This window comes from Nannobrachium achirus (assembly GCF_963921795.1).
Source record: "Nannobrachium achirus genome assembly, chromosome: 24".
Lineage (NCBI taxonomy): Eukaryota > Metazoa > Chordata > Actinopteri > Myctophiformes > Myctophidae > Nannobrachium > Nannobrachium achirus.
Window position 1 is genome coordinate 25,548,882 of NC_137831.1, and position 25,408 is coordinate 25,574,289.

Here is a 25,408-nt window from a genome sequence, read left to right on the forward strand (position 1 = left end):
TTAAAGGTATCGATTCAATGATGACGATACTATCGGTATCGGTTCACGTAAAAACGAACGATACCTTGTTTCGATACTTTTGAATGCACCCCTTGCCGGTCGCATCTGTAACAGTTGGGCTACTGAGAGTTTAATGACTGCTTTAGTAGGCTACACTCGTTACTGTGAAAATAGCCGAGAATAGCCTATAATGTATATTATTATGATAATGATCCAACATCTATAAAATAGCCCATAGAAAAAGGCAAATAATAATTATAATAATAATAATAAATAAAAAGTATCGAAAATGGTATCGAAAAAGGTATCGTATCGATTCCCAGGTATCGAAAAAGGTATCGTATCGATTAAAAGGTGAACGATACCCATCCCTAGTTACACTTCTAAACTTGAGTTACAAACAGAACTTCAGGAGTGCAGCACTATTATAAAAGGGCAAGTAGAGGTGCGTGTGAGTGTGCACGTGCACGTGTGCGTGTGCGAGAGAGAGAGAGAGAGAGAGAGACACACCATCCATTAACCTTACATAAACCTAATTCAGTTCAACATCATCAGCTAAATGATTAAACGTCATGGCCTGAAAAGTTTGAGAACCACTGTTGGTGCAGTCACACGTTGATCTGTGGAGATCAACCCCATGTCATGCAGCACATAGTAAACTCAGCACCTGTTGGCCATTAAGCATTTCTGCCAAAACGTACAGTTATATGCCATCGTCGTGAGCTACGCCCCCACCCTTCTAACATCTCATTCAAAATCTGAGGCCCCCGGCCCTCCACGCGTGTGTTGTGCGGTTTTCTTTTGTTGTGAGCTTGTAGATCGTCTATTTTCAAATAGCCAAGGTACAAAATAGGGCTAACGTGGATTAACAGATGTTTTATAATATTATGATTTATATCTTTAAAGCAACTAGTAACTAAAGTTTTCAAATAAATGTAGTGGAGTAAAAGTACAACATTTGGGACCAAGATGTAGTGGAGTAGAAGTAAAAGTATTGGATATTGGAAATACTCAAGTAAAGTACAAATACATCAAAACTTTACTTAAGTACAGTACTTAAGTAAAAGTACTTATTTACTTTAAACCACTGTCTAGTCTACCATAACATAGCAGAGATAGCATACCTACAAGCTTACCTATCACAAAGTGACATGATGTTGTAAGCTTGTAGATCAGCAATTTCAACTATTTTACCTTATCATTTTTTTTAGTAATTTTTTAAAAACAATTTCTTCATATATGCCACTGCCATATCTGCCCTGTGCAAGTATTGATGACAAAACCTAAAAGGCAAATAGGAATCTAATTCCGATTCATAACGTTCCAAAGTTCAATGCCAGAAAGACAATTCAATCGTTAATCGCAATTACTTGTATGACAGTTATATCTTCAACTTAAACGCAGTAATCGTGACAACCCTACAGACAAGGACTCAGCCCCCCCCCCCACCCCCGCAACGTATTGGGAAACACTGAGTCATGCGGAACGCAGGGAATGTTTGCGGTCAGATTCCAGAGACCCCCCCCCCCCCCCAAACCATCCATTTTACAGTAGCTATAGGTACTGTAGGTTCAGGGGTGTCACAAGGGGGAGGAAAGTGGGACTGAGTTACAAGGGCCCAAGGTGGAGGGGCCTGGAATTATTTGATACTTTAGCTATTGAAAAATAGTAGATATACAAGCACGTAAGCTTGCAGATCTGCTATTTTTCAAGTCATGAACATGTGTGCAAATCTTTGAATATATGTATTTTTTAAGCGAACATTTTCAAATCAAATTCTGCTTCTGGGGGGTCATTGGAACTAAATATTTTGAGATGGGGGTCCGTGGCCAAATATATATATCAATTTGGGGGTCCTTCACATGAAAAGGTTTGAGCACCACTGACATAGAAACATTTTTTTTTCAAAAAACCGTAGAAGGATCTGAAATATTCTTGCACAAATTTTCACGATTTTTCAAAAATAGCAGATCTAAGCTTGCAGCGCGACTCTTGGTGCCACGCTGTGAGCTTGTATATCTGCTATTTTTTAAATGGGAGAGTGTTTTCTGCTGGTGTTTCAGTCCGTGTGTGCTCAGTGTAGTGAGAGCCTAAACCTAACCCTAATCCTAACCTCAGTAAAACTATGCCTAAACCCAACCCCAACCCTAACCTTAACCTCAGTAAAACTATGCCTAAAACTTCCCTAACCCTAACCCGAACCGGTGCGCATTTCCGAACGCACCCTTTGATACACTCGGACTGAAACACCAGCAGAAAACACTCTCCCATTTTTCAATAGTTCAAGTACCCAGGGCCCAGAATGTGGTGCGACACCCCTGTGTAGGTTCCAGGATGGGAAAGACCCCTCCGCCCTGCGGTCTACGCTATAGAGCTGGGACAGCTGTGGGGAAGTAAAGCTGCCCTGGCAGCACCTGCCACCTGTTAGGACCCATCCTGTCCACACAGCCTCACTCGGAGTGGGACAATGTTGCTCTTTGTGGTGGAGAGGATCAGTCCCACGTGAGGATTAGCACTGGTGGAAGAAGCTACTCCCATTTGTTTTACTGCTACCAGTAAAAAGCTCTGAATTCCAAATTTGACTCCAGTAAGACTCCCTATAGTCCATGGGCCATACGAGATGTCGGTATCGGAAAGGTAGCAAAGGTTATCATGCATTTTTGAAAAGCTCTATATCTGTAGATTATATTTTGGGACACAGCTAAATTGGTGTTATTGGTGTTATCAGCAGCTAGAGTTGGTGTCCCATTAACTTTACATTACAGGGAAAGAAAGCAAAAACTTTATCTGCTTTAAGTGACAGATATGAGGGGTCAAACTAGGGGTTTTTCATGATTCTAAATCCATTGCAAACATCTGTTTTGCAAAAAAAACATTCCTTGGGCTAAAACGGCCCCCACAAAAGTATGAAAAGTGATGACTCATCACTTTTCATTACTAAACCATAGTCTTGTGGGGCCGTTTTGTAGCCCAAGGAATGTTTTTTTGTGGAAAACAGATGCTTGCAATGGATTCGGAATCATGAAAAACCCCTAGTTTGACCCCTCATATGTTACTTAAAGCAGATTCATTTTTTGCTTTTTTTCCCCCGTAATGTAAAGTTAATGGGACACCAACTCTAGCGGCTGATAACACCAATTTAGCTGTGTCTCAGAAAGGGTTATCATACCAAAATATAATCTACAGATATAGAGCTTTTCAAAAATGCATGATAACCTTTGCCACCTTTCCGATACCGACATCTCGTATGGCCCATGGACTACTAATCGGGAGATAAGCGACTGTCAGGTCGCATGCACAAACTTTAGAGGGCAATGGTAGCCATTCAGGGGGGAATATGGGAAATGGGACAGATCCATGTTGATGACATGACTTTAGAGATACTGTGTACCGCCAAAAGTCTGTAGGAGCAGTGTCCAAAAATGTGTTTTGCAAGAATCTGCCTCATGGTGGCGCTAGAAGAGGGCCATGTGAGAAATGAGGGGTGGAGGTTGTGGTTTGGCAGCCAAGGAGTGTTAAACTTTTGTACTTTTTATATGATAGGTGAATTACCCGTGTTTGATATATTCTATGCACGATAGTCTGGTGTGTGTTTTGTCTTATGTCTTGTTGATGTGTTGTTTGTATTGTCTTTCATAAAATCATAATTTTCCCCTATTGATTACTCACGCCATGGAGACTTGAGTTCAATAATATTTTAGTTAAAAACATTTTTTATCTTATTTTTTCTTATATTTTTGAGCTTTTATAGGCCTATTGGCTATTTTCAAATTGAGCAAGTATAATAAAGAAAAAAAAAACATGCAGTGGCGTGTAGAAGTATAATGTCTTGACAAATTTTTTCAAGTAAACACGCAAGTAAACACACAGTCACAATAATGCACAATAAAGTTTTCAATCTGAATCATACACTCTTCATGACAAAGCAACGTGTCAAATGGCCTTTTTGTGTTACATTTTGGTCAAGCCTTAAAACAGTATTCGAGAAATGAAATACTTCAGACGCGTATAGGATACATTTTAAAGCCAACACGAAAGGTCAGAAGCGTCCGTCTTTGGAAGGCATTACACTGAAAGATCTTTACATTCAAACACGGACCCGCTATTCCTTGGGCGGGGGAAAGGTCCCCGTCGTAAATAGAAGCCGACGCGAGCGACGGAGGCACAAGGACAGGAACACATAACCATATTATGTTTGATGTCCTGGGATCCTGTGTGGAACAATGAAGCTAGCTATTAGTGGCACATAATGGACGTGGGTGGACCTAGCATGTAACGCGGGAGCACACGCACGCACGCATACACACAGGCAGATAATTGGCAAAAGACAAAGATTTAACACAATATACAAACGGGGTGGTTTTATGTTTGTCTCCCTGCTCTTCTATTGAGATATATATATTGTGTCAAAGGTCATGTCTCACCTAGACATGCAGGATCTGACACACATTTTGCCAGGTCTCCCATGTGAGAGTCCAATATCTTAACCAATAGACCAGGGGTCTTCAACAGGGGGTCCGGGACCCCAAGGGGGTCCTCAGAGTTACTACAGGGGGTCCTCCAAATCTGTGAGGATTTTGAACCCTATAGCGTCCATATTCTGAGAACTTTAGCCAAAAATAGCAGATCTACAAGCTCACAACGCCTCGCGCTGCGAGGCCTTGTGAGCTTTTAGATCGGCAATTTTTGGCAAAGCGCTTTGAAGTAGAAGGGAAAAAGAGCAGACTAAGTACAGAGTGAAAGGTCAAGTTTATTAAGTATTGACGGTTCAAGTGGTTAAATATCTGGAAACACAAATTGACATGAATCCAAAATACACTGATGATTGTGCTGTCAAGCAATGAAACTATCTGGAATGTATGAACAGGTTGGGGGGGTCCCGGCTTCATCTCTCTCTCGACTAAGGGGTCCTTGGCCTGAAAACGTTGAAGACCCCTGCAATAGACCAAAGTCACTCTGCTACACAGAGAGGCCAAATGGCACCAAATGAGAGACAAAAATATAAATAAATCATCCTCATTGCAACCGTAGGTCGCATTTACTATGAAAACCTGCAGCTCATGTGCGTCAGTCACACCTCATGTCACGCTCCATATATGGCCAAGACAAAATTCATCTGCAAGTATGACTCGCGTAACGGCAAACACACTTTAACACACATTAATTCGGTCCTTGTCCCTTTTATGCCCATATATGGAGATCCCTGATGTCATCAATAGTAAGCCCATATCTGGGAATGCCCATATATGGACAGTGATGTCATTACGTGCGCATCCCGCATCTTCTTCTTTCGTGTATCATCGTCCTTGATGATTGGTTGACAACATTGTATTTCACAAGATTTCTTGTTACTTAGGGGTCGCCCAGGGACTCATTCATGTCATGGTCCTGGGGATGCGCCTCCATTGGAGTCCATGTTAAAATAATTTACTTCTTCTACTTAAGTTGCTATATTAGTTTAGATCAGGGGTCTCAAACTTGTGACCCGGGGGCCATTTGCGGGCCGCGAGACGATATTTTGTGGCCCCCACCTTAATATGAAAGTTTAATGTTAGTGCGGCCCGCGAGTTTTATATGAATGGCACTTTTACAGTGTTGTGTGCAGAGCAGACAACAATAATAATACAGTACAGTTAACAGTACAGTATATGTTCCATACAAATTTACTACCAAAGAAGGGATGTACCTGAGGAAAGTTATAAATAAAAAAGACATTTCAGAAGATTGGATTTTTTTTTTTAATTTCGCTGATGGGGAGATGGATACAGTAGTTGTTAGACTGGTATGAAACTACAGTATAATAATGACATGCACGCGTTGCGCTCGCGTGCATGTGCGCTGAGGCTGCGGCCCAGCCTCAGTCAGACTCTGCCTCCAGCGGCCCCAAGGTAAATCGAGTTTGAGACCCCTGGTTTAGATAGTTTAATTCGTTTTTTAATGTATTGTGTAAGATAAACACTGTAAAGATTTATTATCAGTTAAACCTGGAACAGCTAAAAACTATTTTCACTAGTGGTTCTCAAAGTGGTGTCCTGGGTCCTTGAGGGAGTTCCAGGGGGTCCCCAGATAAATGATAGTTTATCATAGTTAGGAACCAAATAGAACTTTATGGGTCTGTAACTCGGTGAACAAATGGAACCAAATGGACCTGTTCCATTTGTACTCTAGTATTTTAACATTTAATATAAATTGGGGTCCCAGTGATATAAATATAATTAAATGGGTGTCTTTAGCCTAGTGTATTTAGAAATCCTAGTTCTAAGTTCAAACATTAGCCAAATTGTAAAATAAATATAAGAAATAGGCAAACATTTTGAAAATAGCCGATCTATAAGCTCACAGCGCTCGAAAACATTGTATTGAGGACTCATAAAACTTTTCTGGGACCCATTTGAATGACCACCTGTGGGTCCCGGGACCCATTACATTGAAAACCTAGTAACATAGTAGTATGGACATAATTGTGTCAGTCTCTGTTGTGTCAGACCTTATGGCGGCTTACTGTTCATAACTAATATGTAATATGTACTACCTCTTCCCCGGCAACAAGAATCAGGGGCAGAGAGAGGAAAAAAAGAAGAAATGGTTTTACTGCTACTTGGAGTTAAAATCGCGCAAAGACACCAAACCCGAATATTCCGTGCACATGCTTTGCAAGCGCATGGGGGCATCAAGACGTACGCCACTGGTGGAGTGAGACACCCAAATGGCTAGCGGCGGCCCTGACTACACGCTGACAAGCACGCACGCACATACTCACGCACGCCGAGTTGTGATAGCAGCATTGCGTGTATGTTTTGCACGAATGCAATTACACGTTACTCCGCACTTGTGTACTTGGTTGTACGAATGTGTGTGTGTGCGTGTGCGTGCGTGTGTTGTGTCACAGCGCGCCTTTCAGCAGTGAGTGTTTACAAAGTGTAGCGCTGTGACTCCATTGTCTCACAAATGAGCTCTGAGAATCACCTGGTGAGAGAGAGAGAGAGAGAGAGAGAGAGAGAGAGAGAGAGAGAGAGAGAGAACATCACACAGGTCTTTTGTTCTCCTGTTGGACAAACTTTTCCCCATAGCCTCTTCCCAGGGTTAACGTTTTCTCTCTCTCTCTCTCTCTTCTTTTCATCTGTCCTTTTCTTTCGTGTTTTCTTTCTCTCTCTCTCTCTCACTCTCTCTTTGTTAAACCCACAGTCATTAGTGGGGCTGCAGCGAGAGGTGGAACAAGGGGAGCAAGAGAAGAAAACAAGAGAGAGAGAGAGAGAGAGAGAGAGAGAGAGACCGGTGAGCCCCCCCCCCCACACACACACACACACACACACACACACACACACACACACACACACACACACACACACACACACACACACACACACACACACACACACACACACACACACACACACACACACACACACACACCAACGTTCCCTTTGTGGGACCTGAACCTTTTCAAAGGCGGCGCTGAGTCTTTTGTTTTTGCAACTCTGTCAGAGGCAGTCACCTAATTACTGCTGATATGTGGGGCCCGCGCGCAAGTGCTGTTTGTTAATGCCTGATATGTGTGTGTGTGTGTGTATGTATATGGGGGGTGGGGGTGGGGGGAGGTGTGCTCGGCCGCACAGAGCTTGTTGGTTAATGCCTCAACAAACGGAATGTTCTTAATGAGTTCACATGGCCATTGTGTCACCGCCGCTATGTGTCACTTCTGCGAGATGATGGCGCGCGCGCGCGCGCACACACACACGCACACGCGCACGCGCACACACACACACACGCACGCACGCACGCACGCACGCACGCACGCACGCACGCACGCACGCACACGCACACACACACACCTATATTTGACCTCGTTCACAACATATTTCATTGTGCGCCATTTTGTATATTTTGTGTAACATTGTAGGTCTTCTCGCGTCTTTTTTGTTGTGTAAGCTGTGCAGCACGTTGGTCAAGTCGTTTTTAAGCGTGCGGTATAAATACATTTGACTATATTTGTTTTAAACAAAAACAACTATGCAAAAAAAGTATTTCCACCCGACCAAGACGCTATACGGGTTCCCAGTACAGTACAGTGCAGTACTCAGGTACATGTACTTAGTTACTTTCCACGCCTCCAGTGTTTCCTGGACTGTCCACAGTCCTCCACTGACACAACGAGACAGAAACGGTGCCATCTTGTAATGAGCATTACGAGGAGGATATTAAGATGGGTGAGGAATGGAGAAAAAGGGGGTGAAGTGGTCCGTCCTGTAATAACGAGTGAAACCATAGAGCCCAGAGGAAAACACACTTAAACAATTAAAGGGCCGGGACGTCGTTGGAAGAGTATGATGATGTTTTTTTATACGGCGTCTGGAGTGATGGGGTTGTTTCGGTCGTGTGCATTTCCTGTGGCGTTTGGAACAGACAACACTTTGCGACAGATTGGGTTTCCCTGGCGGTTCCGCGCAAGGTGAAACAGCCAGGAAATGAGAGGCAAGAGGCCAGGCCAGGATGAGAACATGGATGCGTCCAATTAACCCGATGTAGGGAAATGAACGAGAGAGGGAGAGCTAAAGATATAGAGGTTGACGGATAGAGAGAGAGGAGGGAGGCTGAAAGCGGTGAAAATGGGTGATAGAGAGAAAGAGAGACTTGTTACGACTATTGCTATTATGCCCCCACAAGCAGTGGTGGAGAAAAGTACTAACACGTTTCAATAGTTTAATGTAGAAATACACCATTGCCGGAATAAAAAAAAAATCACTTGAGTAAAAGTACAAAACTATTGGCATCAATTGGTACAAAAAGTACCAAAAGTAGAAAGTACTCATTACGTATAATGTCCCATTTCACAAGTTTTCAAATGTATGAAATGTATAAAAAATCATTTGAAAATAGCAGATCTACAAGCTCGCGATGCGACGCATTGTGAGATAGTGAGATCGGCTATTTTCAAATGGCCGAAACGTATATAGGGTTGAAGTGGTTAAAGTGTGTTGTGTAGCTAATAATCATAATCTACAAAGTAACTAAAGTTTTCAAATAATTGTAGTGGAATAAAAGTACAATATTTGGATCCGAGATGTAGTGGAGTAGAAGTAAAAGTGTTTGAAATTGGAAATACTCAAGTAAAGTACAAACACCTCAAAATTGTAATTAAGTACAGTACTTGAGTAAATGTACTTAATTACTTTACACCACCGCAGTAACATTTTAGACATTTATAGACATCTTCAAAAGAGAGAAAAAAAAAGTTATAGCAGTTATTTTATGGTTAAAAGGATTTTAGGTCTAGGCTTGATTGGCAAGATGCAGTCGTACCGCCAAAATAGCAGATTTACAAAAATGCACAACGCTTGTAGATCAGCTTTTTTGGTGGGCATGACACCGGGCATGCAAATTAAACTCAGGCTTACAGATGTCCCATTTCAATACGTCACATGTCCTGCCATTGGCAGAATCACAGTGGATTGGCAGAACAATTGAGCTTTTAGATCAGCTAGTTTTGCTATTTTTATTACCTTTTCTGACTTCGAAGTTTAAATCTACCCATGAAGGTGGATTCTGCTTTACAATGGGAATGGAGTGGTTTCTTGCCATTTGTGAGTTCCTGCAAAAATACGCTCCATTCTCCACAAATTAGAAAGGCAAAAAAGGGAAAGAAACGTTTGGAAAAGAGCAGAAAAGCCTGAAGACTTGTAAGCGTTAAAGGCCCATTCCCACTGGGCCAGATAAAAGTATCTGTGGCAAATATCTGTGGTAGATATTTTTTTTATCTGTATCTACCATCCACTTTGAATGGAAAAATATCTGGAGAAAGAGATTTTTTTATCTGTTATCTGGCCCAGTGGGAATGGGCCTTTAGGGTTAAGAAATTGCCAAATAAAAAAGTGGTAAATATGGCATTTATAAAATTACTGTCCCACATTTGTTTGTCCCCACAAGAATAGTAATATAACCGTGTGCGTGCTTTTGTGCATGCATGTCTCAAAGTGGCAGGGAACAGGAGCATGTCTCTCTCTCCCTCCCTCTCTCTCTCTCTCATGTGCCCTGGCCTCGGTTATAAACCAGTTAGGGTTCCAGTTCCATTAGCTTACTGGGGGATGCTTTATGTACTCTCTCCACACCAATTCAATTATTTCCATTCTCCCACTCAGCTGCCCAGGAAGCCTGGGTGAGGGGGGTTGGGGGGGAGGGTCTCTCCACATAAATTGTGAGTGTTAATTTCAGAGTGAATGCAGCCTCGCTGATCGCCATCCAGGAGGAGCAGACGACTGATACAGACGTCACACACACCAAAGCCCTGTCTGTCTGGGAAATGGTACATGCATGGGCGTTTGTGTAGCGCAAGCGTTTTACGGTGTGCATTACATTCATCCATTCACACATGGGCCCGTTGCAATTATTACATAATCGTCTAATCACAATTCTTTGACATAATCGCAATTATTGTGTCATAATCGTATCCATGTTGAAAAATTTTCATATATTTATATTTTTCAAACATTTAAAAAATAATAGTGGAAACAGCAGATCTGTGAGCTTGTAGATCGAGGGACAGCGAATAAAATTCCCGGCAGCGGCAGGTGCCGCGGCGCTGCCGCAGCAGGTGCCGGCCGTTACCTAACCATAACCTCAGTAAAACTTTACCCAACCGCCGACGGTCCTACCTGCCGGTCCATGCACTTTATATAAAAAACAAAAAAATGCTATCTGACTTACACTTTATATAAAAAACTAAAAAATGCAAACTAACTTACATGTATGGTCATTGAGGGTAGGCATGTGCTACGGTAAGTGCTATGGGCTAAGGTGGAGTCTGAAGAGGTGAGTCTTCAGACCACGGCGGAAGCTAGGGAGTGTGTCTGTCTCTAAGTGCGACAGTTTATTCCACAGTTTAGGGGCCAGGAGGGTGAATTGTCTTGGACGAGTGTATTTTTGTCTTGGGGTTCTTAGCGAGGGTTCTGTCAGCATCCCTAGCCTGTTTTAGCTGATCTGAGTGCACAAGTGATCTCCCAAGCGGGCGCTCTATAGGTCCTGAGCCACCAGTGTTCATCCTTCCTGTCTGTCTGTCTGTCTGTCTGTCTGTCTGTCTGTCTGTCTGTCTGTCTGTCTGTCTGTCTGTCTGTGGTTTAGATGAATGGGAGTCCAGGAAGTTCAGTCCGAGGAATGCAGATGAGTCTAAAAATGTCCACACTGAATTCTTCTTCTTCTTCTTCTTCTTATACATCCAGTATTTCGCTCCCTCTCTCTCTACCATCTTCTCTTCCTTTTCCCCTCTTCTTGTCTCTCCATCTCATCTCCTCTTCTGTTTACCCCCCCTCTCCCTCACTCTATCTTTGTCTCCTTCTCTCCCTCTATCCGTCTCTCCCTCTCCCCGTCTCTCCCTCTCCATCCCCCTCTGTTGTCTTCTTTGTCGTTAATCAACAGACAATGAGGCCTATATGCCTCTTTCCTCTCCTGCGCGTGTTCAGTCATGTATTTGGGTCATATCAGAGGTGTCACAAAGTCAAGTGACAGCACCTGATGTCAGTGTATTATTCACATGAAGATGAGCAGGCAGAGAGATGTTCAAATCAGGAATATAAAAGTAACATGCATCACAATGGTTTGTATGATATCCAATGCAAAACCCTTTTTTTATTGTTTGTTTTTACGCTATAGGCTATGATAAGGTAGGCCTAATGGCAGTCCTATTCACAATCTGAAATATTGATATGTTGGTTTGCTACATATTAATATTTTGGCCATAGTGCAAGGTTTTGTTTCAAAATACTGTCTCCCTCTCCAAACGGTCCATATTTTCAATTAATCTTAATTTCAATTACAGCAATGCACATAAAAACAAAAATTGACTTCGAAATTGTAATTGTACTTTTGAATACCTAAATATCTTTTAAAGAAATGACTCCAGTACACCACTTCAGTCAATATTTAACCAGGAGTATCTATACTTTGACATTTAAGTACTCGGATTGAGTACTTAGTTTGTTTGTCCCAGTTTGTACTTAGTTTGATAGAGAGACAATGCGACCTTACATCCAGTGCAATGTCTCAAGGGAATACTGCAAAACATACAAGACGTACTGTACCATCATATGATAACATCGTAATTCTGCTGTGAAATGTGTGATCCCCGTGCCCCCGATTTACAAAACTATTCACCGCAAGCTATCTTCCATCCCAGTGTTTTCATGTGAATTACGATGCATAGCATGTAATGTGGCACGGGATTTCTGCGCTTGTTCGATGTACAAACAGTTTTATGTTTTGAATGATAATAACAAAATATTTATCTGATAAAAGGAATCACATGTGTTACACTTACAATGGAAAAAAGCTTTGGATGGATAAACAACAGCGTAGCGAGCTGTCCCACGGTTGTCTTGCCCTGTATTCGTGGAGGAAGAGGGTTAAGGTATAGGGTAAGTGATATTTTTTTAAGTGTTATATTCTGATAGTAATCGTTGCTATAGCACAGGGGTCCTCAGAGTTCCTACAGGGGGTCCTCCAATTTTTTGTGTAATAGAAACCTTTTTCTCCTTCTTTATATTAACCACTTGAACCCTAACTTCTGAGGGTATTCTGTGAACTTTAGCCAAAAATAACAGATCTTCAAGCTCACAACGCCTCCCAGGCTATTTTCGGCAAAGAGGTTTGGTGTAGAGGGGAAAAAGAGCAGACTAACTACAGAGTGAAAGGTCAAGTTTATTAAGTATTGATGGTTCGCTGTCGGTTATTCGCTAATTCGCAATTCGCCCCCAGTGTGTAAAGACCTTTACAGTCACCTATGTACCTGAACACAAGATGTAAGAATACATACAACTTTGAACCTTGTACAAATGAATGACTGAGCCAGAAGAGAGTGAAGGCAGGTTCCAGGTTAGGCTGACCTTTCAGAGTCATCATGTCAGGGGAAAACTTACACAGCACAGACATTTTCACACCTGGCTGCTCGTTAAACGCACCTCGTTAATGATCATGTGTCACCTGTTAGCCGTTAGGACAAAAGTCAAGCCTCTCGTGTTTTTTCTCTTTTTTTTCAATGCACCTGGACTGACCTAATCTGACACACTCTAAATAAACAAGACTGCATCCTGTTGAGGTGCCAACTTGCGTCTCGTGCAACCGTGGCCATGTATGGCCTACTTGTGTGCCAGCAGAGCGGGCCTTGTTATTTATATCAGTTCGCACTTATTGATGATGACATCACCAAGGATGCTGGTGCCTCATTGGCTGTTGATGGCGATGTCACCAGGAATGCGGCTCCCTGATTGGCTACGGGCGTAAACACATACAGATGCGCGACAGCTATGCCAAAAACATACATAATAGTATACATAAAGATCCCACAGGGATCTTCTCTCTTCCATCATCTACTTGGTCTCAATCAGTATTATTTATTTTATGATTGAATAAATTGATTAGTTTGATTAACTGTTGTACCCTATATAAATGGTTATGCCCTATGTGTAAACTAAAGCGACATTGAGTACTTAGAAAAAGCACATATGAATCTGAGGCATCTCTGGGTATCAGAACAGCGTTAATTGATATAGGATTGGTAGCATCAGTGATTGCCCCCCAATGTCCACCAATTTTGACCAAATGTCAACCTATTAACCGTATCTTATACTTTGGCTATTCAAATAGCAGATATACAAGCTCATAGCATGACCGTGACAGTAAGAGCTTATCTGCTATTTTTTGGAGAAAGTTTGTGTTTTTGAAAGCAAACATTTTGGGGATCCTTGACATGAAAACGTTTGAGAACCACTGATATAGCAACATTTGTTTTTTTTATTTTTATCTTTTCCTCAACTGTTACGATTTAAAAGACATTTAGTAGAATCGGTGTCAGTGGTTAAACGTTCCTCGAATAAATTTGAGTACTATTCTGTCTGTGTGATACTGTTCGACTGTAGGTCAGAACCCGGAGGCTTCGCTCCACAGGAGGGGAGTTAAATATTGTGGGATGATGATTCTGCAGGTCTGTGCAGGTGAACGTGTTAATCTGTAGCCATGCACTGATGACATTCACCTTTGTGACAGCAGGTACATCAACAGGTTAAACATTGAAACACAAACTAATTATTTTCCACCTGCAGCTCAGAAACCTGCAAAACACCGAGACGGTGATGATACCTGAGATGGACGTCACGTTTATAAGCATGTCTGCTGTTGTCCTATTGGAGTGCATGTGAGCAGCGGTGGGGAGGAAAGGACATTTACTCAATTACTGTAGGCCTACTGCACTTTTACCTTACTTGAGTAAGGTACACTTTATACGTTTACTCCACTACATCTCAGTGGCAAATATTATAGTCTTTACTCCGTGACAATTATTTGACAACTTTATTTAATAGTTACTTTGCAGATTTAGTTATTATTTTGCGATACATGACAATGTATTATCATACAGTAGGTTAAAGGAGTGATTCCCCCCCAAACTACTTTTTTTCCTATTGATTATTACTCACACCATGGAGACTTGAATTCAATAATATCTTTTTGTATTTGTTGCATTCCTAAGATAAAAAGCTCCTAACATGTGGTATAGTATGGATATTTTTCATCAAAGATATGTAGTGAACAGCAAAAACAGGAATGGGCCTAGTAAGCCATGGGAATCTGCTCAACTGATATCAAAGTGATATTTTTGGGGTTGAAACAAAAAGTGTTCTTGTGAAAACGTTTAAGGTCTATATTGTGATAGTAATCAATGCTATATTGTGTTTTTGTTCAGTAACATGCATCTCTACAGCTCTTTAATGAATAGAAAATACATTTTCAGCTAAATGTATGCAATCAGGAGAGATTTTCCATTTATCAGTTCCAATTTTGTCTGGTCAATTCTTTTCACCATCACTTCGAATTTCACTGGTTTTATCCGGTATCCTTGGAAGGTGTCTCCTGATTGGGTTAGATTGCTATCCTGACCTGAAAATGCATTTTCAGTTTATTAAAGAGCTGGAGAGACAGGGACACTCCTTTGTTACTGAACAAACACACTATAGCAATTATTATTATCACAATATAGAGCTATTTTAACGTGAATCTTAAATACAGAAACACTTACCGAACTGTTAAACGCAAATTATGCTGTGCTACGATATGTGTATGCATCAATGACACCCACACCCATTCCTAGACAGTCATTTAGTGATCAAGCCAAGTCTAATTCACCCGAATGAGACCGAGAAATCAGATTTGGTCGAAGGTTTATACTGCAGGGATTAAAGGAAATAAAAAACACTACCCCCTCCACCCCGCTGCTCTCTCCCCGACACCTCGCTTTAATCCACTTGACAATAACTGAGCCGGCTTCACCAAACAAATTGATGCCATCAATTGTCATGTGGTTAGGTGTACACGTGAGCCTCCAGGGTGCCAGCCAGCACGGTTTGTCTGTCACACAACAATGGTTCTTAAATGGTTCTTTAAAATGCTATGTGGATTCTCAAAAAGCATTATACCATGTATATCGTCGTTGTGGGGTGGACACCTTGTAAGTCCAAAACCATTCACTTTGTATTTATCATTTAAAAAATTAACTAAACTAGTGAAAACAGCAGATCTACAAGCACACAACGCCTCGCACCGCGAGGCGGTGTGTGCTTGTATGTGCGATGGCCTTGTATGATGAAGCAGTGCTTTACTTTGCGAATAAATGTACAAATTTAAAACTTGGAGATACGAGGTTTCTGCCCGACAGTGACGATGTATACTGTGTGACGACACAATGTGACATAGCTCTGTTTACACAATGCTGTACCCACTCCAACTGTATATACGTTCCCCCTTTTCTTTTTTTACAGTTTTTATTATTTTGACACTTGATTTGGCAATGTAAACGTGTGTTTTCTGATGCCAATTAAGCTCATTTGAATTGATGGATTCCATTGAAGAATCATTTTATTAAGTGAATGGTTCTTCATGTTCCTTATACGGCTCTAGAAAACCTTAATGTTCTTTGAGGAACCACAAATGGTTCAATCAAATATACATATTTTTGGGTGGTTCCCTTCAACCAATATTTTGGATATGTCTTAACAGGCAAACATCGACAAAAATAGTCACTCAATTGATATCTACATTTAATCCTATGGGTTGGGGCGGAACCTTTCAGCTGGGAGTGTTGAATGAGAGGAGTAGGATGGATGCTCTACGTCCTCCCGGTGGGAGCTCCTCACTGGCAGGGGAGCCAGTAGGGTCAGGGGCGTCGCACCAAATTCTGGGCCCTGGGTAAAAGGATTCACTGCGGACCCTCCATGAATGTTCTTCATAGGGGGAAATGGGAACGCGTTATTACGCATTGTTTTGAGCGTTAACTATTGAAAAATAGTAGATATACAAGCTCACAGCGCGGCACCGATTAAGGCCCCTCCACCTTGGGCCCTAGTAACTCAGTCCCACTTTCCGCCCACTTGTGACGCCCTGAGTAAGGTACAACATTGACGGGAGGAAATAATTGCCATAACAACATAAAAAAGCGACATGTAAAATGTTCTTTTTCTAAATTAGATTTTCGCCAGAGATTTGGTAGACTTATAGAAGGGGTGGGAAAGATTGGACGAAGTACAGTCCACTGGGAGACACATAGTCGTTAAGGGTTCTTTATAGAGCCACTACTTCTACCAGGTCTTTAAAGAACCTTGGACTTCACACCAACTATGGCGCCACTCTGCAGAAGCCGTTCCAGTTGGCACCTTTGTGTGTGTGTGTGTGTGTGTGTGTGTGTGTGTGTGTGTGTGCGTGTGTGCGCGCGCGCGCGTGCGTGTGTGTGGTTGCAGCGCTCAGCCACCTGCTACGAGGTGTTGCTGCTTTCATCCGACTGTTTGGAACGCGACGGCGCTCCGCGTTGCTAAGGAACAGTGTCTTCCTCTCTCCTGCCTGGTGTCCTGGGGATTTGTGATGCTGGCAGATTGATGTGGTTAAATAAAGATGATTAGAGAGGCCAAGAGCGCAGTCAAGGTGTCTCTGTGCTGCCAACCAGGGGCGTCACACAAGGGGTAGGAAAGTGGGACTGAGTTACTGGGGCCCAAGGTGGAGGGGCCCTAGTAACTTTATCTATTGAAAAATAGCAGATATACAAGCTCACAGCGCGGCACCGAGTGCCGCGCTGCGAGCTTGTAGATCTGCTATTTTTGAAAAGTTGTGAAAATGTGTGAAAATCTTTGAATATATGTATTTTTTAAGCTCAAATTTTGCTTCTGTGGGGTCCCTGGAACTAAATATTTTGAGATCGGGGTCCGTGACCAAATACATATCATCTTGGGGGTCCTTGACATAGGTTTCTTGCACACATTTTCACGATTTTTCAAAAATAGCAGATCTACAAGCTCACAGCGCGGCACTCGGTGCCGCGCTGTGAGCTTGTATATCTGCTATTTTTCAAAATGGGGGGCCCGCAGTGAATCCTTGTACCCAGGGCCCAGAATTTGGTGTGACGCCCCTGCTGCCAACGGAGGCTGATGTCTGTGCTAGCAATGTCTCCGCAATAACATGTACACACGCAGACACCTTGCGTCTCTCTTCTCGCTGAATACGGCAAAATGACGGAGCAGCTTGGAAAAAAACATTTTTTCACCCACTTTACACCTGTACACCTGTGATGCATCATGTGGCGATAAAGACGATTCAGAATTCCGAAAAGGACGGAAAGAAAAGAAAGAGCAGAGATGAATCTTAAACACTTTGAGTGCCATAATTTTGCCATAACTAATATAGATTCCTATTGTGTTTAACTGATTTTCGGAGGCTCTGTGCATGCATGTAGCGCATGCCCATTGTGCATGCGTAAGTTATGGTCCATAGAAAATAGGCCATTTTGACCAAACGATATGAGAAAAGAAACGGAGATGTATGCATCTGTTTCCAACCAATAGGACAGAATGGGCTGTGCTGAGATGCCACTGGGTGGGTCTACATCAGAGCCTCTGGTCTGCAGTGACACCGCCCATTTCACGCAAAGCATTGTGGGAAGTGTATTCTTATTTGGATAAGGTAAGGTTCTGATAAGGTTTTGATAAGTTATATCACTTAACTGTCTGAACGCACCCTGACAATTGTCTGACAATTATTTGAGATGATCGCAATTAGTTTGTCATAATCGTCTAGATGTTGAAACATAGGCCTACATTAAAAAAGCTGAAATAGCAGATCTACAAGCTTACAATGCTTGTAGCCACTATGTACTTTTCAAAGTTTAAAATACATTTGTAATTTCTTTGTATATTCAGTTATGTGTCAGAATATATGCCCTGTGCATTTTTTGATTACGAGGCAAACAGAAATGTTGCCCTTTTAATTCGTTCCAATGTCCAATGCCAAAAACCACAATTAAATAATTTATCGTCAACTTAAATTTGTAATCGTGACAGGCAGCCCTATTTATCACCCGCACAGGCTCGGCTCGCGTCCCGTTTTGAAGCGGGGGTCAAACGGAGCCGTCTCCGTGGCCCGAAAGTGCTCGCCAACGTCTCTTAACGCGATTGGACAAGGCCTGATGTGTACCTGATTGAAGCAGGGGAGGACGGCATGATGTTTACCTGATTGAAGAAGCAGGGGGAGGGAGGAGGAGCGACGCGTGCAGCACCGATGGGGCTCGGGCGCCGTGCCACGATTCCACGGCCCGGGAATACATTTCCTCTGTTCTGTTGACAAGGTGTCTGAGAAAGAAGAAAAAAGAAAAGAAAAGAAAAAAAGCCTTTTAACAACAAAAGCCTTTTAACAACAACAACAACAACACCTATTCCACCTCACATACACGCCAGTCACGGTGAACTTTAAACGCCCCAGCGATTAATCGCCGCCTCGCTCTGGCGTGTAGGTGACATGAAAAAGATCCTTGATCACTGACTCATGAATACCTTTTTTTCCCCCACTAACAGCCTGTGGTGGAAAGTAACTAAGTACATTTACTCTAGTACTGTACTTATGTATAATTTTGAGGTACTTTTACTTTACTTGTTATATTTCTGCGCCACCATACTGTACATCCCAGAGTCAAATATTGTACTTTTTTTTATTCCACTAGGCAATGCAAGGCAGCTTTAGTTACTAGTTACTTTGTATATTTTGATTATAAATACAAAATATGCATTATCCACTTATCCACTATTCAATTTACACTTCAGGTATTCAAAAACATCCAATGTTCGAGCTCACAACCCCTCACGACGCAATGTATTGTGAGCTTTGTCATATTCTTAAAAACTTTGAGTAATTTTACTTTGGTACTTTGAGTATATTCTATATACAGTGGTTTTGAAGTAGAAAAATGAAAAGGAAAAAAAAAACATAGGCCTACATAGTCATTACTTATTGCAGCAAGTTGCAAACTAATCTAATCACAATAATCTAATTTCTGGGGATTTGGGCAGAAAATAATTTTGTTTAATGTGCATTATATTGCTGCACACAGTAGACTCAATCTCTATAGGCTATATCTATGTCAGGATCACAGAATGTTAATAAAAAAAACTTTTCTTTGGGAGGGGAGGGCACTAATTTATTAAGATTAATCAAACTGCCAGAGCCCCTTGTTTAATACAGGCGGGCCCACTTTCCACAGCCATGATGCCCCCTTTCCTGGGTAGGGGGTATAAAAAATATCAATGGAAGGGAACGTCCTGTTCTCCGTCCCTTTTTCTGTGGGCCGCTTATAGAGCAGCTCTGCTAAAGCAAGCTGCTGAAAATAATAATAATCAGAGTACTTGTTCAACGACTGCTGGTGTGTAGGCGACATGAAAAGGTCCTCGGTGATCAGTGGCTGCTCATGAATACGTTTAGCGGTAACAACCTGGTTTTTACGGAGCCCTCTGCGAGGTGTATTACATCTGACCGGCTTCTGATGACACCTTGAGAGCGGTTCCATCTCACTTGATTTGTCCCACTTCACGCTGAAAACACGGCCGCACTCGCTTTGTCGTCGCGGCGCCAGTGGTGGAAGAAGTATACTCAAGTATTGGCATCAAAATGTATGTACAAAAGTAAAAGTATTTATTATGCAGAATGTCCCATTACAAGTTTTCAAATGTATAAAAATCTTTAAAAAATAAAGGATAAAAAAAGCAGATCTACAAGCTCAAGATGCATGGCTTCGTGCCATATTTGGATCTTGAAGATCTGCTACTTTTGTGCGGCGCTGTAGTATGATCCAGAAGGGCTTTTCCATGGCAACTGTTCTTGGGACTTAATTGCAATGCTCGTCTCGTACATCGTTTTTGATTATTTACAAAAAAGCAAAAAAAAAAAAGCAACGATAAGCAAAATAAAAGTAGCTCAGAATTGTACTTGAGTAAAAGTACTCAATCACTTCACCACTGCGTCTCACTGTGTTCTGATGACACCTTGAGAGCGGACCCATCCGACTTGATTTGTCCCACTTCACGCTAAAACGCAACCCTCTACCGCCGGCGTTCGCTGCTCGGCGCGGAGCTGCCGAGTGCTAAACATCTTAACACTGGGGCTCCTTTTGCATCGTTGTGATGTCTTTATGATGGCATACGTGCGGATCTGAAAAACCTGTTCAGTCACCGCCAGACTCCTGTTTCATTTGTCACTTCACAGGTTTACAGGTGTGAAGACAAATGGGGAATGATTTTCCTCGTGCACGCTTTGTAGTATTCCAAGAGCAGAGAGAGGATTGAGGTGTACGTGAGAGCAAAGGGAAATGAGATGAGAATTAATACAACAAACAAGGCATAAAAAGCTTATTGATATTGTTGGTGTTGGGCAGAAAGCTGTACCATATTTTAATTTTTGAGTGTTTATTCCCCCCCGCTTTCTGTAAATTAGGGTTGGGGTTCACACAAAAAATCAACAGAGGTAGATCCACAAGCTCGAAATGTTTTGAGCTTGTTGATCAGCTGGATCAAAGTGATCCCAATCCTTTCTGTTTTGAGTTGACCTACAGGTTTTGAAGATTTGATCCAGATAAAAAGCTTGCATTTGATTTCCTGATCTGATCAGATATCAAAGTGATCCCAATCTTCAATCTTCTGTCATCAGGACTGGCGACAGAAAAGTTTATCTCACAACATTAAATGGGAGCAAGTGGCTGTACTGACTATTATTGTAATCACTTAAACTCTTGTACTTCACTATATGATGGAGTTGGGCAAACATATCTACAAGCTCATAACACGTCACATTGTGACGCATTGAGAGCTTATACATTGTTTTAGCTTATACATTTATTTATTTTTTCAGTTAAATTCCCCCTAAACTAATCTCCTCATTTAAAGGGCACTGATTTGCCCACTAAAGGTCACTGGATTTCAAATCAGACACTCTGATCAGACAAGTTGTATAACACTCAGTTTTCTTTAGTTATTTCCTAACAGTATAGTATACAGTAGTACAGTACAGTCCAGGGCCCACAACAAATTGGGAAAACGCATAGGATTTTAATGATAACATGACATTAATAAAGACGTGTAATTACAATTCTTTAACTTTGACGAATGCGTTTTCGTTGATCCAAGCTGAGCTGTAACACGAACAGAACTTTGAAAATGCATGCAGATCGGCTATTTTCACAATAGAACTGTGTTTTACAAAATGATTGTAAAGCCTCAACTCTTAGTACTCGTCAGGCTGGGGGGGTCCCCAGTTAAAATATGATTATTTTCGGGGGTCGCGGCCTGAAAAGGTTGAGAACCACTGGTGTACAGTCCAGTGAACAGACCCAGGTATGGTGCTGTGGTGTGTGTCCAAGCTGCAGGTGAAGCTCCCCGGCAGAGTGGAGGGGTTTGAGGAGTCTCCACAGGCCTCTGTCTCTGTGCACTGAATGAACAGCACCACCCTGCAGAGCTATGGATCCACTGAGAACCGCAGATCCATACGGCTACCCACCTGGCCATGACTCACACACACACACAGACACACATGCACATATGCATGAGCGCGCGCGCGCGCACACGCACACACACACACGCAGACACGCAGACGTGCACGCACACATACGTACTGTACATATCGTCGTTGTCGGGTGGAAACCTTGTATGTCCAAAACCGTTCGCTTTGTATGTATCGTTTTAAAAAACGATTTAAAGTAGTGAAAATAGCCAATGTGCAAGCACACAACACCTCGCGGTACGAGGCGTTGTGTGCTTGTAGATCTGCTCTTTTCACTAGTTTTGCGCGACAGTCTTGTATGATGAAGCAGGGCTTTAAAACATACAAATTTGAAACTTGGATATACAAGGTTTCTGTCTGACAGCGATGACATGCACGTACGCATGAGCGCACACACCTAGGCACGCACACAGTGCCTACATACAAGGCTACAGACCTCTGCTCGACTCAAACATGTACAAACCCACTCAAATACTGTAGATGCACAGCCCTCATACATGCACAAATGTGCACGAAATGTGCACGCACGTCTAGAGACCTCTGTTCACACCCACAAAAACACGACTACCGACCTCTGCTTGACTCAAACATGTCCACACACACACACACACACACGCACGCGCACACGCACACGCACACGCACACGCACACACACACACACACACACACACACACACACACACACACACACACACACACACACACAGTATGCACTCATGTGTGGCTCTACGTGCTCATAAATGCGCGCAGACACACACACAATCGCACACTCACATGATACAAGGCTACCGTCCTCTGCTCTCCTCAAACCTTCGCACACATTTATGTGCACATAAATGCTCGCAAGCACGCGCGCAAACACACACCTTTGCTTGAGTCATGTACAAACACACACATGTACGCACTCACATACTGTACAGCTTTTTTACCTGCTCAAATGTGTACACGCACATGCACGCACGCACGCACACGCAAACACGCGTGCGCAGTTAAGTGCTCTTTCAGGAGGTAGCAGCGTCAGGCCCATTCACCCTGCGTTTAGATCAATCGCCGGCCGTTAATGGGAAATAATTGAAGTTTCTCCCGGACCCCTCCCTCCCTCCCTCCCTCCTCCGCCGTGCACATGCAGCTTGGTACAAAGAGGTGTGTGTGTGTGTGTGTGTGTGTGTGTGTGTGTGTGTGTGTGTGTGTGTGTGTGTGTGTGTGTGTGTGTGTGTGTGTGTGTCGTGAAGGATGGTTTTTAATTCACACCGTCGGTGCTAACGGGCGCGAAAAAAACAGATCTCTCTTCTCCTTTGTGTTAAGCCATTAACGCAATTTTTTGTTACTCCATCACTAATGGCTGGGTATATTTTACCCAATATAATATATTCCATAAAAAATACTTCTCATCAAAATATATTAAAGTACAACAATACAGGGCAAGTTGAGGTAGGCATAACCTTCCTCAGCCAGCACGGTCAGGACCTGGACCAATCAGTGATGTCTTGATTGTCAAGTCAAACCATGACAAGTCAGATCTGGCCTAGAATATCACCTGATTTCAACCAACATAAATCCTGCCCATGAAAACAGACGTCCTGGATTAATCAGAGAGGGTCCGATCGAGGCCCACACACGAAGACTGTCTTCTGGCAAAGACCTCTGAACTCTGGCCTGATCCAAGTACAATTATACATTTTAGGCAGTAGTACGCTCAATGCAATATCAAAAACGTAACTAGGTAACCAGGTAAACAATGAACCTAGGTACAAGCTCATAAGGCATTGCATTGCGATGCGTTATGAGCTTGTAGATCATTTATTTTCAAAGGCCAGGAAAGACATCGACATGGGGGTAGGGGGATTGCCTGATGTTGCACCAGCCCTCGCTCTGTGTGTGTGTGTGTGTGTGTGTGTGTGTGTGTGTGTGTGTGTGTGTGTGTGTGTGTGTGTGTGTGTGTGTATGTAGAGGATACACGGAGTCCTCTGGGATCAGATTAAACAGACCTCCTGTGTTGAGAAGCAGGAGGTTTGCTGATCAACTTTCTACTCAACAGAGTCAACAGAGATGATCAATTCAATTCAATGTTGGTATTTATCTGATTCCACAGACAAGCTGCAACCACCTTTAAAATGGCCCAGAATCAGATCCCATCTTTTTGTTTCTCCTACACTGTTTCCCTCTCAGCTTTCCTACATCCGTCTCTCCTATACTGTCTGTCTCTCCTACCCTCTCCCTCTCAGCTTTCCTACTGCTTGTCTCTCCTACACTGTCTCCCTCTCAGCTTTCCTACTGCTTGTCTCTCCTACACTGTCTCCCTCTCAACTTTCCTACTGTCTGTCTCTCCTATGCTGTCTCCCTCTCAACTTTCCAATGTCTGTCTCGCCTACGCTGTCTCCCTGACAGCTTTACAACTGTCTGTCTTTCCTACAATGTCTCCCTGTCAAAGGTTATCCTACTGTCTGTCTCTACAGTATGTCTCTCCTACATTCTCCCTCTCAGCTTTCCTACTGTCTCTCTCTCCTACACCTTCTCCCTATCAGCTTTCCTAAAGTCTGTCTCTGACACTGTTCCAGCTTCCTTACTGCCCGTATACAAATGTCAGATGTTTAGTTATATATCACTTTTTAAAGTTTCATATTTAATTAAATATGAATAAATGAATAAAACTAGATGAATGAATGAATGAATGAATTCGGTGATAACAGGAAAGAACACATCGGCACTTCCATACAGCAGACACAATAATAAATAGAAATGACTGATATCGTATGCCTTCTTATATACCATTAGATTGTTGCGGGGAGGTGGGGTTCGGCGGTCCTTGAGGGTCGTTTGAAATAATGCTAGCCGTGGCACATAGCTCAAAATAGGTTTGAGACGCACCAGGCTATAGCCCACACTTCCATGTAATATTAACCAGGGCTCGCATATCTCAACCTGTGTACTGTGAAAGGGAGAGGGCGATGTGCAGTTTACCTGCACGAGGCTCCATTCCAGGCCACTCTCTCACGCTAACCAACAACTTTTAATATTTCATCGGAGCGGGCCATGGGCGATACGCTTTAGAGAGAGCTCACTGCACTTCTTTTCTGAGCTGTTTCTGGATTCCAGAAACCAGCGAGGGAGAGATGTCGAGGGAGAGAGGAGAAGGGGATATATCCACTCTCACTTTGTTCAGATTATTTCCGTACCTGTTCAAACATGCTCGCGCGGTCAATTATTCATCCCGGCTCGGCCCGCCAGCCAGCACGCGTAATATAGACCTCTGCTACTGCTTTTACCTCGTCATGTTGAAATTGTACCTTAGGCCTCTCAAGGAGAAGAAAAAAAGAAAACGCATGAAAGCATGTTTTCAGTACAAACCAAATGTAGCACTTTGTCTCTGTCCCATTGGAAACCTCATATATTCAAAACTGCATGGTACTTTCCAGGAATCAAATTCAAAAACAGCATCCAAAAGATTATAATAATAGCAAATCGACAAGCTCGAAGATTGCAAATGTGCTAGTTTTGATACTTTTGTGTGACACTGTAGTAGAAGTATGATCAAGTAGGGCAGTGGTTTTCAACCAGTGGTCCT